This window comes from Amblyomma americanum, chromosome 5 (assembly GCF_052857255.1).
Source record: "Amblyomma americanum isolate KBUSLIRL-KWMA chromosome 5, ASM5285725v1, whole genome shotgun sequence".
In the NCBI taxonomy this organism is placed as follows: domain Eukaryota; kingdom Metazoa; phylum Arthropoda; class Arachnida; order Ixodida; family Ixodidae; genus Amblyomma; species Amblyomma americanum.
The window spans coordinates 31,295,862-31,314,142 of NC_135501.1; positions in this window are offsets into that span (position 1 = coordinate 31,295,862).

Sequence of the window (18,281 nt, forward strand, 5' to 3'; positions counted from 1 at the left end):
GGTTTGCCCAAGACAGTGGTTCAAGTTCATGATAACTTATTGAAAGCAGCGTCATAACGAAGACGTTGGGGAGGCTTCGCGGTACGAGTCGACCTACTCAGACTGATGACACTTGTGGGTTGCTCTGGATGGGTAATTGAAGCCGAAGGCGTGGCACCGTGGACTAGATGTTGGTTACAGAGCCCCGGAGGCTGCTGGGGTGCTGCACTGGTAGTGCCAGAAGGCTGCGGTGTCACAGTCCCTGGACTGTTCCGTGCATTTGGGTCAGCTTCGTCTGCGCAGTCGTCGGTGTCATCGTCACTTGTTTCAGCATACTGCTCGCTGGAATGAAGCAGGTGTCGCCTGTTGCGCCGGAGAACACGACGAATTTCAGTTACAACGTGGTAGGACCTCGGGGCAGCTTTCCCAACCACCTTTCCTTTTTCTGACCAAGTTGTGTCTCGCAGCCTGACGACGTCACCTTTTCCTAGTTGAGGCAACGGCTGTCCTTTGGGTGTCTGGCGGTGCTTCTTGACTTCGATAGTCTTGATACCACCAAAATCGGGGAGATTAGATCGAAGGCGCCTGCCTTGAAGAAGCTCGCCAGGGGATTGACCATCAATCAGTGGCGTTGATCGGCAGGCCAGAAGGCCTAGCCAGAAGTCGTGTCGTGCGTCTTGAGTTTTCTTCATTATCCGCTTGACAATTTGCACACCTTTTTCGGCAAGGCCGTTAGACTGCGGGTAGTGTGGGCTAGACGTGACGTGCGCAAAATCATACTCTTTAGCGAAGGCTGCGAACTCTTGGCTTGAAAACTGTGGTCCATTATCAGTGCACAGTTCGATAGGAATGCCGTATCGAGCAAACATAGCACTGAGAGCCGAAACAACACTTCTTGCACTTGTGTCTGGAAGCCTCTCGACATCTGGCAAGTTGGAAAGAGCATCATATACGACAACGTAAGAATTTCCCCCAAAACAAAAGATGTCCGCTCCGACCCTGTACCACGCACACTGCGGCACCGGGCGCATTATCAGCGGTTCTTTGGCTTGCTGGTACGCGAACTTTCTGCATGTAGAACAGTTTTGGAGAAGCACTGCGATGTCGTTGTTCAAGCCTGGCCAAAAAACGAGAAGTCTTGCTCTTTCTTTGCATTTGTTTAAGCCAAGGTGGCCGGCATGAATTCTTGTTAGCATTTCTTGTCTCATGCTTCTCGGTATGACAGCTTTTGTTCCTTTGAACAGAATTCCGTTGATTACGGACAGTTCAGATGAAAAGGGCTTCAGCTCACCTTGAATTGAGTTTCCTGCTGATGAGTTGCTGACGAGTCTGCAAGTAGCAGTCACGAGCAGTTTCCTTTGGCAGTTTTTGCTGCGTTGTTACCGTGACCATGCCGTTCAGGAGCTGTAGTGCGTGAACTTCGACGTCTTCTGTGGCACCAGCATTGTCAACACCCCCGGGTGTAGTCGATCGTGAGAGCATGTCTGCCAAGACCAGGTGCTTCCCTGGAACGTACTGTAGAACATAGTCATATCAGAGAAGTCTTAAAAAAATCTCTGCAATCGTGGGGGCATGTCACAAATTTCTTTAGCAGCGATTGACAGAAGTGGCTTGTGGTTGGTCTCGATAATGACTGTGATGACCCCATAATGCGCAGGTCCACACGGGACGGAGAGGCAAAGAGACACCGCATTGGCTCAGTTTAAACAAACAGGTATATTCAATAATTACACATGATTAAGATTATACATCAGAGGCTGGAGCGTCCGAGCTTACGTGCCGACGACTTCATGGGGGCGATGGAGTGGCTCCGGAGTTGGGCTCGAGCGGTTGCTGGCAGAAGCTGCACGCCGTCGGGCTTCGGCGCTGACGGCCCTCTTGGCGAACGATGTCGTCCTGAGCGTGCTTCTTCCGTACTGCTTGTCGATTTTTATATCCTCTTCTCCACACTCCCTAGGGTGAGGACGCCCACGCCGGAGGGGAAGGAGGGGGGGCTAGGGCTTTCACTTGGGCGCACAAACATACCACCGCACTTATCGTCTCGCTCCCCTCACGTGTTGAGTCCGAGGGAAAGAAGGTTGTCTTCGCGGTAGCGCATACCGTCGGCTGTGGTACGGCGCGCTCTGGCCCGCTGACAGTTCCCTTGTCCTGGAATGTGCTCGGGAGGGCCGCCCCTGGAACCGCCACGCCAATTAGGGAGGATAAAGCCTGTTTCCCCGCGGCGACGGCGGCGGGTCCCTTCGTTCTGGTCGTCACTCAAAGAGCATGGCTGGGTAATTGATGATGCCGCTGTCATCTGGGTCTCCGTCTACGCCGCGCCGTCGAACGCGGAACCTCGTAGCACACACAAGGAATGTACCTCGTAGCACACACAAGGAATGTACCTCGTAGCACACACAAGGAATGTACCTCGTAGCACACACAAGGAATGTCACACTCGCTCACCCTCCAGAAGAATGTTCTCCGAACATTTGAGTCCACGCAGCTCCCCTTGTCTTTCTGAATCGCCTCGCACAGTGCGTCCGACAAAACACTTTTCGCTGCACTCAACACCACTGCACAACACCATATGCCTCCGCTGTCATAACTGGCGTCTCCAGGGGCAGCACTGATCTTCTTTTACAGATAAACATGAAACTCAGCACCCAAGCCTCTCCTTTCTAGTCCAAACTGGACGAAATAAATTTACCACAGTTACAAAGGAGCTCCCACTTCTAGCACGATCACGGCACAGACAAAAATATAGATAACGAAAGGAAGTAGGGCAGGTTCTGCATGCGCTCCGCATGCTCTCCTGTGAAGGTGTTACTTAATGACAGAACGGTTTAACTACCAACTCCGATAACTTAACACATAAGCACATAGCAATGTTATGAGCTGCGGCATTACACAATTCTAACCAGTTCACAACTCCGCTCTGTTTACGCCATTAGTCCGACTTAGCTTTCCGATTTCGCAGCGGATATCGGCCTTCATGAGTCATACTAAGTAAGTCTGTGCCCCTTTGTCTGCTTTGGGACTCGCGAGGGCTCGTGGCAGGAGCCTCTCCTGGCGTTATCTGCGCGGCAACCTCGCGCGCTTCTTCTTCTAGCAATGCATGAAGTAAATCCGGTGGCATTCCGGCCGTCACCTCGGGCGCCTGCCGAACAAATGCAGGAGAGGGCGTTTCTTGCGAACTATCTGCGCGCTCCGCTTCACTTCTGTCCCCATCAAAATCCGCACTTTCCCTTTCCTCATTTCGTGAATACTGAACCGGTGCCGACTTGAGGCGATTTGCGTGTATCCTTATCAAGCGCCGGTTCACGTCTCGGACTCTGAAGTTTACCGGAGAAAGCTTCTCGACAACCTCGCACGGTCCTCTCCACTTCGTCTGGAACTTAGGAGCTAGCCCAATCTGCCTTTGGCAGTTTTCAATGTACACGCTGTCCCCCACATCAAACGGCGCGTCTCTAGCACTGCGATCGTGCACCTCCTTCCTGCGCTTCGCCGCTTTCTTTAAGGCCTCCTTTGCGATGTCCCTCGCCACTTGCAAGCGCGATTCTAGCTCAACCTTATAGTCGTCCAGTGAAGCGTATGGGACACGACGGGGGCCCTCTGGCACTTCACTAGGCTGGTCCGGGTCTCGGCCGTAGAGAAGAAAGAATGGCGATTCGCCCGTGCTCTCGTGTGCTGCGGAATTGTAGGCAAACATTGCATACGGGAGCCACAAGTCCCAGTCCCGCTGGTCGCGCGAAACAAAATGCGACAGGAACCCGGCCACGGTTTGGTTCAGTCGCTCCACCGCGCCGTTGCAAGCCGGATGGTACGGTGTTGTCTGCTTCTTAGCGATCTTAAGCAGCTCGCAAACTCTCCTCATTAGCTGCGACACGAAGTTCGTTCCCTGATCTGTCAAGAGTTGCCTCGGGGGTCCATGTCGGAGCACGATCTGTTCGACAAATGCTCTTGCAACCGTGTCTGCCTTCTGATCTGGGAGTGCTACCGCTTCCGCGTATTTTGAAAGGTGATCGACAAATACTAAAATGTACTTGTTTCCGGAAGTGGTCGTGGGCAATGGGCCCATTATGTCCATACCTGTCCGCTCGAAGGGAGCCGAAACCTCAGGGAACGGCTGAATTGGAGCTGGTCTTCGTCCCTTGGGTGTTTTTCTTTCGAGACAGGAATGACACTTCGCACACTAGTCTCTAACATCCTGTCGCATGCCACTCCAAAAGTACAAACGCTCCACACGCCTGCGTGTCTTCGCTACGCCAAAATGACCGGCGCATGGCGCATCGTGAAACGCGCGAAGAACCCTTTCTGTCCACGACCGAGGTATGACGACTCTCTCCCAAGCGGTTTTCTCTGGTCTCCCTTTCCTGGTTGGCCTCGTGCGCCGACACAGGGTGCCGTCTTTGCCAATGAAATAACCTAGCTGTTCGGGGTGAGACGGTGCGCCCTCTAAGCTTTCGATTATTCGCTTCAGGTCAGGATCTTTGCACTGCTCTGTGCGTAATTCGGCGGGGTCGACTACGGGGACAAACTCATCTATAGCTGCCACGGCAGCTGTGCGGCTGAGTGCATCAGCATTCAGATGTGTCTCTCCTGACTTGTGCTCAACTTCAAATCAGTATTCCTGCAGGTGTATATTCCATCGAGCGAGTCGCGAGGTAGGGTCCCTGGCACTCATCACCCATTTCAGAGGATGGCAGTCTGTGACTAGCTTGAATGTGCGGCCGTAAAGGTAGCATCTGAAGTGCTTTACTGCCCAGACAACGGCGAGGCACTCCCTTTCCGTAGCTCCGTACTTTTGCTCTGTGGGGCTCAGCTCTCGGCTAGCAAAAGCAACGGGATGTTCTTTGCCCTCGATTACCTGAGATAGCACGGCACCAACTGCGAACTTTGACGCATCTGTGGCCATAACGAAGGGCAAATTAAAATCCGGGTGGCGCAACAGCGGTTCACTGATTAGCTTCCTTTTCAGGGCCCCAAAAGCATTCTCCGCGTTTTCGTCCCAGCGAAAGGCGACATTTTTGGCTGTTAAGGCGGTGAGCGGCTTAGCGAGCTTGGCGAACTCCTCTATGTGCCTTCGGTAGTAACCGATCAGGCCGAGAAACTGCCGGACCTGGCGGACGCTAGTCGGGGATGGAAAATCCGAGACACACCTTAGTTTCTCAGGGTCCGGTCGCACGCCGTCAGCTGAAACAACGTGCCCGAGGTATTTCACCTCGTTTTTGAGGAATTGGCACTTAGAGGGCTTCAGCTTGAGACCCGCTCCTCTTAGTCGCACCAAAACCTGCTCAATATTGCGCAAATGGTTCTCAAAACTGTCACTGTATATGATAATGTCATCCATATACACGAAGCACAGCCTCCCCAGAAGACCTGCCAGGATAACATCAGCGGTTCTCTGCCAGACAGCAGGGCTGTTGGCCAGACCCATCGGCATTCTTTTCCATTCATAGTGCCCTGAGGGCGTGTTGAATGCCGTTTTCTCGGCATCTGCCGGATCCATTGCTATCTGCCAGAATCCCGCTGCCATGTCCACTACCGTGAAGTACCTGGCAGAGCCCAGCTGAGAAAGCGTCTCCTGTATATTGGGGATGGGGTATGGATCGATGCGAGTTACGGCATTTAGTTTGCGGTAGTCCACTACCAATCGATACGAGCCATCTGGCTTTTCCACCAATAGTGCTGGTGCTCCCCAGGGTGACTTTGAGTGTTCGACAATGCCGCGATCAATCAGGTCCTGCACCTGCCGCTCCATCTCCTCACGTTGGGAGTAAGGAATCCTGTACGCACGCTGGTAAACGGGCGATGAAGTGCCGGTTTCTATCCTGTGCTTTATAACGCCACAGCAGCCCAAATCCAGGTTGGACGCGGCGAATACCTCCAAGTAGTCGTTCAGCAAACCAGCCAGAGCCTCCCTCTCCCTGGATTTTACGTGAGAAAGATCGAACGACACTTTTGGAGCAGCCGAAGGACTAACATGCTCTACAGTTGCGAGTACCGTATCGGTGGGCTCACGTTTCTCTATCGCAGAGGTGAAGAAAGCCAATGTTTTGTTCTTTGGAAGGCTCAGTGGCTGCTGGCTACAGTTAACCACCCGTAGGGGCACTCTGTGGGCGTCATTACTGTCACGAGGCACGCGGCTGCCTTCAGGCCATTGCTGAGAGAGTCGACCGGCTCAAGCACTCCCACGGCGCCGCTCTCTACATCTGAAGGCACAAACGTGTACAAAATGTGCTCCGAACAAGGAAGGACGACCGCCTCCTCGACCAGCCTGACGGCAACCCGCGAATATATCTTCTCCAATCATCCCACTGTTTGACGAGTGTCAATATCGCTAATGCGAATCTCAGCCCCTCTCCTGTTCAAAAACGGAACTTTTGATCCGCCCGCATTAACCTCTTCCTCAGAGAATGAGACTACTACCTTCCCTTTTCTCAAAAAATCCTGCCCTAATATACCTGACACTCCGTTTGGCAGAGACACCGTGTCCGGGCATACGTAGCAGGGGTGCTCCAATGCAATTCCGCCGAGAGAGAAGTGTAGCCGGTAGAGTCCACTTATGCCAAGAGGATCCCCCGTTATGCCTACAAATTTGGTTGCCATACCACCAGACGCTTCCAACACCTCGCGGTACCCCTTCCTTCGAAGCGTGTTAAAACTGCTCTCCTTAAGCAATGTCGCCTTTGACCCCGTATCTATCAACAATTCCATACAACAACCATTTAACTTGCAACGCACAACAGGGCATGCCTCGTCGGCCACACAAACTACCACCACCTCATCATCTACTGCTCCCTACCCACGCTCCTCAGGCTGGGGAGGACTAACTAGTTTTTTGTCTCGGTATCTGGAGCCCCGCTGTAGGCTTGCTTAGGGCGTGTCTCGCCAGCTTCTCTTTGTGGCTCCCCACGACGCACGTTTTGGCAGAACCTGGCGATGTGTCCGCGACCCTGGCAAGCGAAGCATACGATTTCTTCAAAATCTCGCATACCGCCCCTGTAGCTTTGTGGCGGTCTCCGGTTTCCAGCGAATGGGCGCTGTTGAGCGCGCGCTTCAACCTGGCATTCTACCTGCTGAGATAGCAGCTGTTCTAAGCGATCTAACCGCTCTGTCAAGAGAGCAACCTCAGGGTTGAGCACCGCTCTCTCTATGACGCGTACTCTCGCTGCGGCTGTCGTTAACGCCTCATTTTGTTCCTCATCCAATGCGGCCTCCACGGCTTGGTCGAAATTGCTCGGCTTGCGCGAGAGCACGAACCGGCGCACGGGATCTTGCAGACCAGCCACGAACAAAGCGGTCATTTCCTCTTTAAGTATATCCTCCGCGTATTTCTTCTTAAGCTGGTCTCCTTCCTCCTCCCTGCTTAACGTATCGCGCGCTAAGCGCTGAAGCCGCGACGCAAACGTTCGCACGTCCTCCCCTACCATCTGTCCGGCGTCACGGAACCTCTGTACTCGCACGTGACGTGGTTCAGTGTCAAAATGCTCAAACGCGAGCTTCTTAAATTCCGCAAATGATTTTGTGGATTTTACTTTTTCGTCTCGCCATGCAAAATCATGAGCAGCTCCTGCCATCTTACACCTCGCCATTCCCAGCATTTGAGCATCGGACCATCCCCCCATTTTCCCAATCTCTTCTAGCATAGAAAAGAAATCGCAGATTGGAACCCCTGTCTTATCTCCCGTAAACGTCGGAATGACGCTTCCTAATGCCAGCATGCTTGCTCCGAGCGACGGCTGTGGAGTGGGAGCTCCCTCAGATAAAGACATTTTTTTTTTCAAGCCCTCCGGTGCCTCAAGCCTATCAAATGGGGGTAAAAGTCCCACAATTAGTCCCGTGATTCCCTTTTGATTACAATTTTGAAGTCATGAATGTCGCAGCATTCAGAGGACATTTACTTTTGAGACCCCACTTCTGACACCAGTGTGATGACCCCCATAATGCGCAGGTCCACACGGGACGGAGAGGCAAAGAGACACCGTATGGCTCAGTTTAAACAAACAGGTATATTCAATAATTACACATGATTAAGATTATACATCAGAGGCTGGGGCGTCCGAGCTTACGTGCCGACGACTTCATGGGGGCGATGGAGTGGCTCCGGAGTTGGGCTCGAGCGGTTGCTGGCAGAAGCTGCACACCGTCGGGCTTCGGCGCTGACGGCCCTCTTGGCGAACGATGTCGTCCTGAGCGTGCTTCTCCCGTACTGCTTGTCGATTTTTATATCCTCTTCTCCACACTCCCTAGGGTGAGGACGCCCACGCCGGAGGGGAAGGAGGGGGGGCTAGGGCTTTCACTTGGGCGCACATACATACCACCGCACTTATCGTCTCGCTCCCCTCACGTGTTGAGTCCGAGGGAAAGAAGGTTGTCTTCGCGGTAGCGCATAGCGTCGGCTGTGGTACGGCGCGCTCTGGCCCGCTGACAGTTCCCTTGTCCTGGAATGTGCTCGGGAGGGCCGCCCCTGGAACCGCCACGCCAATTAGGGAGGATAAAGCCTGTTTCCCCGCGGCGACGGCGGCGGGTCCCTTCGTTCTGGTCGTCACTCAAAGAGCATGGCTGGGTAATTGATGATGCCGCTGTCATCTGGGTCTCCGTCTACGCCGCGCCGTCGAACGCGGAACCTCGTAGCACACACAAGGAATGTACCTCGTAGCACACACAAGGAATGTACCTCGTAGCACACACAAGGAATGTACCTCGTAGCACACTGACGACAGTCTGCAAGTAGCAGTCACGAGCAGTTTCCTTTGCCAGTTTTTGCTGCGTTGTTACCGTGACCATGCCGTTCAGGAGCTGTAGTGCGTGAACTTCGACGTCTTCTGTGGCACCAGCATTGTCAACACCCCCGGGTGTAGTCGATCGTGAGAGCATGTCTGCCAAGACCAGGTGCTTCCCTGGAACGTACTGTAGAACATAGTCATATCTGAGAAGTCTTAAAACTCTGCAATCGTGGGGGCATGTCACAAATTTCTTTAGCAGCGATTGACAGAAGTGGCTTGTGGTTGGTCTCGATAATGACCGTCTGTCCATACACAAACTGATGAAACTTCTCGCAACCGAACAGAATGCCCAGCGTCTCCTTTTCAATTTGCGCGTAACGCTGCTCCGGTGGTGTTAAGACTCGTGAAGTATATGCTACCGGTCGCCAGTGACCACCGTGACACTGTAAAAGCGCCGCTCCGACGCCGTCCTTGGACGCATCGCAAGTTATTCTTGCTTTCTTTTTGGGGTCAAATATTGCTAGCAAGGGTGATGTCGCAAGTGCCTGCGTGATGCATTTCCATTCCTTCGCGTGGTTTTCGGTCCACTCGAACTCGAATTGCGGTTTGATAAGCGCTCGAAGCATCCATCGCTGTTCGTTCTGACAACACTGACACGTATTTTCCGAAGTAGTTGATCACTCCTAACATGCGCTGTAGATCGGTTTTGCTTTTTGGTGTTGGCATTCCCAACAGATTGCGCACAAGCTTCGGGTTCGGGGAAATTCCTTTTTGTCCGATAACGTCACCCAGAAAATGCACCTCTGTTAAACCGAACTTGCATTTTTCGGCGTTTAGTGTCAATCCTGCTGTTTCGGCAGCTTTCCGAACTGCTAATAGCCGTTCATCATGCTCTTGACGTGTAGTGCCCCACACCAAAATGTCGTCGATATACACGTGAACTCCTGGCAGCCCGTCCTACATCTGACTGAGCATTTTGTGAAAAACTTCCGGTGCCGATGAAATGCCAAACGGCAGGCGCAAGTAAGGGTATCGACCGAAAGGAGTGGCAAAAGTGCAAATTTTTGATGTTGCGTCGTCGAGGGGTATCTGGTGAAGTCCAGAGTTTGCATCTAGGCAACTAAAGTAGCAAGCGCCGGTCAATTCTGCTTCAATATCTTCTCGCCTGGGAAGCTGGTAGTGTTGCCTCTTTATATGCTCATTGATCCTTCTCGGGTCCATGCACACCCTAAGACTGCAGTCTTTCTTTTTGACCAAAACCAAAGGGCTTACCCAGTCGGTAGGACCATCTTTTGTGATGATACCAGCTCCCTCCATTCTTTGAAGCTCGTCACGAAGCGGTTGGCGCAAAGACAGGGGCACCCGCCGCGCTGGCTGGACGACTGGGGTAGCATCTGTCTGTAGTACCATGCTGTATGGTTGCTTTAGGCATCCTAAACCCTCAAAGAAGTGCCTGAAGTGCTTGATCGCTTCGTACTCAGCAGCAGTGCTGACAGTGTCCACTGTGCGCTGCACAAGGCCTAGAGCTTCGTATGCGTGAAGCCCCAGTATTGCACGACGTCCATTTTTCACCACGTAGAATTTCACTGTAGTTGCTGCATCTCCAACGGTTATTTTTTTGGACTGTTGTTCCGAAGTTGGTGATGATGCCTCCATTGTATGCTCGTAGCACAGAGCTCGTAGGATTCAGTTCGGCAGTTTTCAACTTGCGGTGTATCGAAAATGGTAAGAGGCTTGCTTGTGCTCTGGTATCCACCTTGAATAATGCTTTACGACCCCCAACTTTGGCTTCGACAGTCCAATCACCAGTAATGCAGCTGTCGATGCAGACGTCAAGAACATCAAACTTATATTGAACTGTGCGCCGACTTCGTTGACGACCGCTCTGGCCGGACAACAAATCGCAAAGTGATGCAGCTTTCGACAAGTGTTGCATCTTTTTCCGTAAGCAGGACACTGCCTCGGCTCGTGCCGTCGGTTGCATTTCTTGCACCGGTACGAACTACCGTTTACTGCACTGGTTTTTTGCCGGTCTCCGCAGCGGTGGCACGATGCCCTACTGCGAGAGACGGACTCAATGCTGTCACTGGGCCTGGCCCAGACCTGATTTCTTTGTGCCACTGATTCCGCTACCCTGCACATTTCTTCAGCCTTTAACAACGTTAAGCCCTTTTCCCGCAGCATTTTTTCACGCAGTTTGGAATTATTCATCCCAAAGACGATCTGATCCCTGATCATTGAATCGTGCAGTCCTTCGAAGTTGCATTGCGCTGCTTGCTTCTTGAGGTCTCTAATAAATCTTTCAAACGGCTCTCCGTCTTCTTGTTTTTTCGAGCGAAAAACATACCGCTCATGCACTTCATTGCTTACCTCGGCACAGTATGCTTCAAACTTCTGGACCAGGGTGTCGTAATCTTCCTTATCTTCCTGCTCACCAAACGTAAACGCGTTGAAGACGTCAAGTGCTTCGTGTCCGGCAACGCTAAACAGGAGTGCAGCTTTCGCTGCTCCGCTTCTTGGGTCGCCCTTTGGCGTGGTCGCCTTGACGAAGAGTTCCAGTTTTTGCTTAAACCGCTTCCAATTCTGCGACAGGTTACCGGAGAGCTGCAAAGGTTCCGGGGGCTTCAGCAGGTCTATGGCGCTCCGAGCTACGTCCTGCCCAACTGGCCACTTCTGACACCATGTATCAGTTCGCAATGACGGCACTCGACAGCATGAAGGCCAGAACAAGAAGAATCAAGTTTATTGCAGGGCATTGATATATATAGCCTTCGTGATAGCGCTGTTTACGCACTGCGCATGTCAGGCACATTGTTATGGTGTTATCACGCAAGCCCGATACACAAGGTGCAAGGTAGAGATGGCAGATTGTGCAAAGCTGCTTCATAGTTTCTTTTTCACTAAAAAACTGCAGCTTTCATCTGTCGTCCGGAGCTTGGTTGCTTTGACATACGGCCAGCTTTGTGCCTGTATAAAGGCGCAATATCAAATTGAGAGGTAACAGCAAACGTCCACGCAACATGAATGCAAATGTTTAATCTTGACTTGCACTCAGCACTTACAGAAACAGCCTAGTTCATGGAATTCTGCATAGATGAACAACCTCAAAATCTTTTTGGAACGCTCACTTGCTGTCTTGATTGCTGGCCACAAATAAGACCGCTGAATATGAAATAAAATGTCCTGTTGGTTATCCCTTGTACATCAAATGAAGCCAACAACCTAAATGTGGTAGCTGCATTGTTCCCTAAAAAAAGATGGCTGCACAGAGCTGGAGTTTGAGAATAGGTTGTTGATGCACTATTTCTTGATTTGACCTTGAAAAATGTTGACCAGCTCCATGTTCACTCTGCACTTGCAGCAGAGTCTCCTGGCAAATCATGACTACTTCACAAGGTCCAAGGCAGAGATGGCAGTTGTGCAAAGCTGCTTCAAAATTTCTTTTTCACTAAAAAATGCAGCTTTCATCTGTCGTCCGGAGCTTGGCTCCTGTGACATACGGCCAGCTTTGAGCCTTTATAAAAGCGCAATATAAAATTGAAAGGTAACAGTAAACGTCCATGCAGCATGAATGCAAATATTTATTCTTGACTTGCACTCTGCACTTACAGAAGCTTGCTGTTGCTGGCCACAAATAAGAATGCTTAATATTAAAAAAAACGTCCTTTTGGTGATCACTTGCACATCAAATGAAGCCAACATTCTAAATGTGGTAGCTGCATTGTTCGCCTAAAAAAGCATGGCTGCACAGAGCTGGAGGTTTAGAATAGGTTGCTGATGCACTATTTCTTGATTTGATCTTGAAAAATGTTGACCAGCTCCATGTTCATTCTGGATTTGCAGCAGTCTCCTGGCAATTCATTACTACTTCACAAGGTCCAAGGCAGAGATGGCAGTTGTGCAAAGATGCTTCAGAATTTTTTTTCACTAAAAAAATGCAGCTTTCATCTGTCGTTTGGAGCTTGGCTGCTGTCACATACATCCAGCTTTGAGCCTGTATAAAAGCGCAGTTCAAAATTGAGAGGTAACAGCAGGCATCTATGCAAAATGAATGCAAATATTTAATCTTGACTTGCAGTCAGCACTTACAGAAACTGGCTAGTTCATGGATTTCTGCATAGATGAACACATCAACATCTTTTTGGAATGCTCACTTGTTTTCTTGATTGCTTTCCACAAATAACAACGCTGAATATTAAAAAAATAGTCCTTTTGGTGAGCACTTGCACATGAAATGAAGCCAACATCCTAAATGTGGTAGCTGCATTGTTCCCTATGAAAGGATGGCTGCACAGAGCTGGAGGTTAAAAAATAGGTTAATAATGCACTATATCTTGATTTGATGTCTGAAAAATGTTGACCAGCTCCTTGTTCACTCTGGACTTGCAGCAGCCTCCTGCCAATTCATGACTACTTCACAAGGTCAAGGCAGAAAAGGCAGTTGTGCAAAGCTGCTTCAGAATTTCTTTTTCACTAAAAAATGCAGCTTTCATCTGTCGTCCGGAGCTTGGCTCCTGGGACATACGGCCAGCTTTGAGCCTGTATAAAAGCGCAATATAAAATTGAGAGGTACGAGTAAACATCCATGCAACATGAATGCAAATATTTAATCTTGACTTGCAGTCAGCACTTACAGAAGCTGGCTAGTTCGAGGATTTCTGCATAGATGAACAACCTCAAAATCTTTCTGGAACGCTCACTTGCTGTCTTGATTGCTTTCCACAAATAAGAACGCTGAATAATAAAATACGTGTAGTTGGTGATCACTTGCACATGAAATGAAGCCAACATCCTAAATGGGGCAGCTGCATTGTTCCCTAAAAAAAGGATGGCTGCACAGAGCTGGAGGTTTCGAATAGGTTGCTAATGCACTATTTCTTGATTTGATCTTAAAAAATGTTGACCAGCTCCATGTTCACTCTGGAGTTGCAGCAGTCTCCTGGCAATTCATGACTACTTCACAAAGTCAAGGCAGAAAAGGCAGTTGTGCAAAGCTGCTTTAGAATTTCTTTTTCACTAAAAAATGCAGCTTTCGTCTGTCGTCGGAGCTTGGCTCCTGAGACATACGGCCAGCTTTGAGCCTGTATAAAAGCGCAATATAAAATTGAAAGGTAACAGTAAACATCCATTCAGCATGAATGCAAATATTTAATCTTGACATGCAGTCTGCGTTTACAGAAGCTTGCTGTTGCTGGCCACAAATAAGAATGCTTAATATTAAAAAAAACGTCCTGTTGGTGATCACTTGCACATAAACTGACGCCAACATCCTAAAAGGGGTAGCTGCATTGTTCCTTAAAAAAGAATGGCTGCACAGAGCCGCAGGTTGCGAATAGGTTGTTGATGCGCTATTTCTTGATCTGTTCTTGAAAAATAGTGACCAGCCCCGTGTTCACTCTGCACTTGCAGCAGTGTCTCCTGGAAATTCATGACTTCTTCACAAGGTGCAAAGCAGAAATTGCAGATTGTGCAAGCTGCTTCAGAGTTTCATTTTCACTGAAAAATGCAGCTTTCTTCTGTCATTCGGAGCTTGGCTCCTGTGACATACGGCCAGCTTTGAGCCTGTGTAAAAGCGCAATATAAAATTGAGAGGTAACAGCAAACGTCCATGCAACATGAATGCAAATATTTAATCTTGACTTGCAGTCAGCATTTACAGAAGCTGGCTGGTTCATGGCTTTCTGCATAGATGATCAACCTCAAAATCTTTTTGGAACGCTCACTTGCTGTCTTCATTCCTTTCCACAAATAAGGACGCTGAATATTAAAATACGTGTAGTTGGTGACCACTTGCACATGAAATGAAGCCAAGATCCTAAATGGGGTAGCTGCATTGTTCCCTACAAAAAGGATGGCTGCACAGAGCGTGAGGTTTAGAATAGGTTGCTGATGCACTATTTCTTGATTTCATCTTGAAAAATGTTGACCAGCTCTACGTTCACTCTGCACTTCCAGCAGAGTCTTCTGGCAATTCATGACTACTTCACGAGGTCCGAGGCAGAGATGGCAATTGTGCAAAGCTGCTTCAAAATTTCTTTTTCACTAAAAAATGCAGCTTTCATCTGTCGTTCGGAGCTTGGCTGCTGTGACATACGGCCAGCTTTGAGACTGTATAAAAGCGCAGTACAAAATTGAGAGGTAACAGCAGGCATCTATGCAATATGAATGCAAATGGTTAATCTTGACTTGCAGTCAGCACTTACAGAAACTGGCTAGTTCATGGATTTCTGCATAGCTAAACAACCTCAACATCTTTTAGGAATGCTCACTTGTTTTCTTGATTGCTTTCCACAAATAACAACGCTGAATACTAAAAAAACGTCCTGTTGGTGAGCGCTTCCACATGAAATGAAGCCAACATCCTAAATGTGGTAGCGGCATTGTTCCCTAAAAAAGGATGGCTGCACAGAGCTGGCGGTTTAGAATAGGTTGCTAATGCACTATTTCTTGATTTGATCTTGAAAAATGTTGACCAGCTCCATGTTCACTCTGGACTTGCAGCAGTCTCCTGCCAATTCATGACTACTTCACAAGGTCAAGGCAGAAAAGGCAGTTGTGCAAAGCTGCTTCAGAATTTCTTTTTCACTAAAAAATGCAGCTTTCATCTGTCGTCCGGAGCTTGGCTCCTGTGACATACGGCCAGCTTTGAGCCTGTATAAAAGCGCAATATAAAATTGAAAGGTAACAGTAAACATCCATTCAGCATGAATGCAAATATTTAATCTTGACATGCAGTCTGCGTTTACAGAAGCTTGCTGTTGCTGGCCACAAATAAGAATGCTTAATATTAAAAAAAACGTCCTGTTGGTGATCACTTGCACATCAAATGAAGCCAACATTCTAAATGTGGTAGCTGCATTGTTCTCTCAAAAAGGATGGCTGCACAGAGCTGGAGGTTTAGAAAAGGTTGCTGATGCACTATTTCTTGATTTGATCTTGAAAAATGTTGACCAGCTCCATGTTCACTCTGGATTTGCAGCAGCCTCCTGGCAATTCATTACTACTTCGCAAGGTCCAAGGCAGAGATGGCAGTTGTGCAAAGATATTCCAGAATTTTTTTCCACTAAAAAATGCAGCTTTTATCTGTCGTTCGGAGCTTGGCTGCTGTGACATAGGCCAGCTTTGAGCCTGTATAAAAGCGCAGTACAAAATTGAGAGGTAACAGCAGGAATCTATGCAACATGAATACAAATATTTAATCTTGAATTGCAGTCAGCACTTACAGAAACTGGCTAGTTCATGGATTTCTGCATAGATGAACAACCTCAACATCTTTTTGGAATGCTCATTTGTTTTCTTGATTGCTTTCCACAAATAACAACGCTGAATATTAAAAAAATAGTCCTTTTGGTGAGCATTTGCACATCAAATGAAGCCAACATCCTTAATGTGGTAGCTGCATTTTTTCCTATAAAAAGGATGGGTGCACAGAGCTGGAGGTTGAGAGTAGGTTTCTGATGCGCTATTTCTTGATTTGATCTTGAAAAATGTTGACCAGCTCCATGTTCACTCTCCACTTCCAGCAGAGTCTTCTGGCAATTCATGACTACTTCACGAGACCCGAGGCAGAGATGGCAGTTGTGCAAAGCTGCTTCAAACTTTCTTTTCCACTAAAAATGCAGCTTTCATCTGTCGTTCGTAGCTTGGCTCCTGTGACATCCGGCCAGCTTTGAGCCTGTATAAAAGCGCAATATAAAATTGAGAGGTAACAGCAAACGTCCATGCAACATGAATGCAAATATGTAATCTTAACATGCAGTCAGCACTTACAGAAACTGGCTAGCTCATGGATTTCTGCATAGATGAACAACCCCAAAATCTTTTTGGAATGCTCACTTGCTTTCTTGATTCCTTTCCACAAATGACGACGCTGAATATTAAAAATGTCCTGTTGGTGAGCACTTGCACATAAAATGAGCCAACATCCTAAAAGTGGTAGCTGCAGTGTTCCCTAAAAAATTATGGCTGCACAGAGCTGGAGGATGAGAATTGGTTGCTGATGCACTATTTCTTCATTTGATCTTGAAAAATGGTGACAAGCTCCATGTTCACTCTGCACTTGCAGCAGTCTCCTGGCAATTCATGACTACTTCACAAGCAGCAAGGCAGAAATTGCAGATTGTGCAAGCTGCTTCAGAGTTTCATTTTCAATGAAAAATGCAGCTTTCACCTCTCGTTCGGAGCTTGGCTCCTGTGACATACGGCCAGTTGTGAGCCTGCGTAAAAGCGCAACATAAAATTGAGAGGTAATAGCAAACGTCCATGCAACATGAATACAAATTTTTAATCTTGACTTGCAGTCAGCACTTAAGAAACTATCTAGTTCATGGATTTCTGCATAGATGAACAACCTCCAAATCTTTTTGGAATGCTCACTTGCTTTCTTGATTCCTTTCCACAAATGACAACGCTGAATAATAAAAAAACGTCCTGTTTGTGAAGAATTGCACATAAAATGACGCCAACATCCTAAAAGGGGTAGCTGCATTGTTCCTTAAAAAAGAATGGCTGCACAGAGCCGCAGGTTGCGAATAGGTTGTTGATGCGCTATTTCTTGATCTGTTCTTGAAAAATAGTGACCAGCCCCGTGTTCACTCTGCACTTGCAGCAGTGTCTCCTGGAAATTCATGACTTCGTCACAAGGTGCAAAGCAGAGTTGGCAGATTGTGCAAAGTTGCTTCATAATTTCTTTTTCACTAAAAAAATGCAGCTTTCTTCTGTCATTCGGAGCTTGGCTCCTGTGACATACGGCCAGCTTTGAGCCTGTGTAAAAGCGCAATATAAAATTGAGAGGTAACAGCAAACGTCCATGCAACATGAATGCAAATATTTAATCTTGACTTGCAGTCAGCATTTACAGAAGCTGGCTGGTTCATGGCTTTCTGCATAGATGAACAACCTCAAAATCTTTTTGGAACGCTCACTTGCTGTCTTCATTCCTTTCCACAAATAAGAACGCTGAATATTAAAATACGTGTAGTTGGTGACCACTTGCACATGAAATGAAGCCAAGATCCTAAATGGGGTAGCTGCATTGTTCCCTACAAATCGGATGGCTGCACAGAGCGTGAGGTTTAAAATAGGTTGCTGATGCACTATTTCTTGATTTCATCTTGAAAAATGTTGACCAGCTCTACGTTCACTCTGCACTTCCAGCAGAGTCTTCTGGCAATTCATGACTACTTCACGAGGTCCGAGGCAGAGATGGCAATTGTGCAAAGCTGCTTCAAAATTTCTTTCTCATTAAAAAATGCAGCTTTCATCTGTCGTTCGGAGCTTGGCTGCTGTGACATACGGCCAGCTTTGAGACTGTATAAAAGCGCAGTACAAAATTGAGAGGTAACAGCAGGCATCTATGCAATATGAATGCAAATGGTTAATCTTGACTTGCAGTCAGCACTTACAGAAACTGGCTAGTTAATGGATTTCTGCATAGCTAAACAACCTCAACATCTTTTAGGAATGCTCACTTGTTTTTTTGATTGCTTTCCACAAATAACAACGCTGAATACTAAAAAAACGTCCTGTTGGTGAGCGCTTCCACATCAAATGAAGCCAACATCCTAAATGTGGTAGCGGCATTGTTCCCTA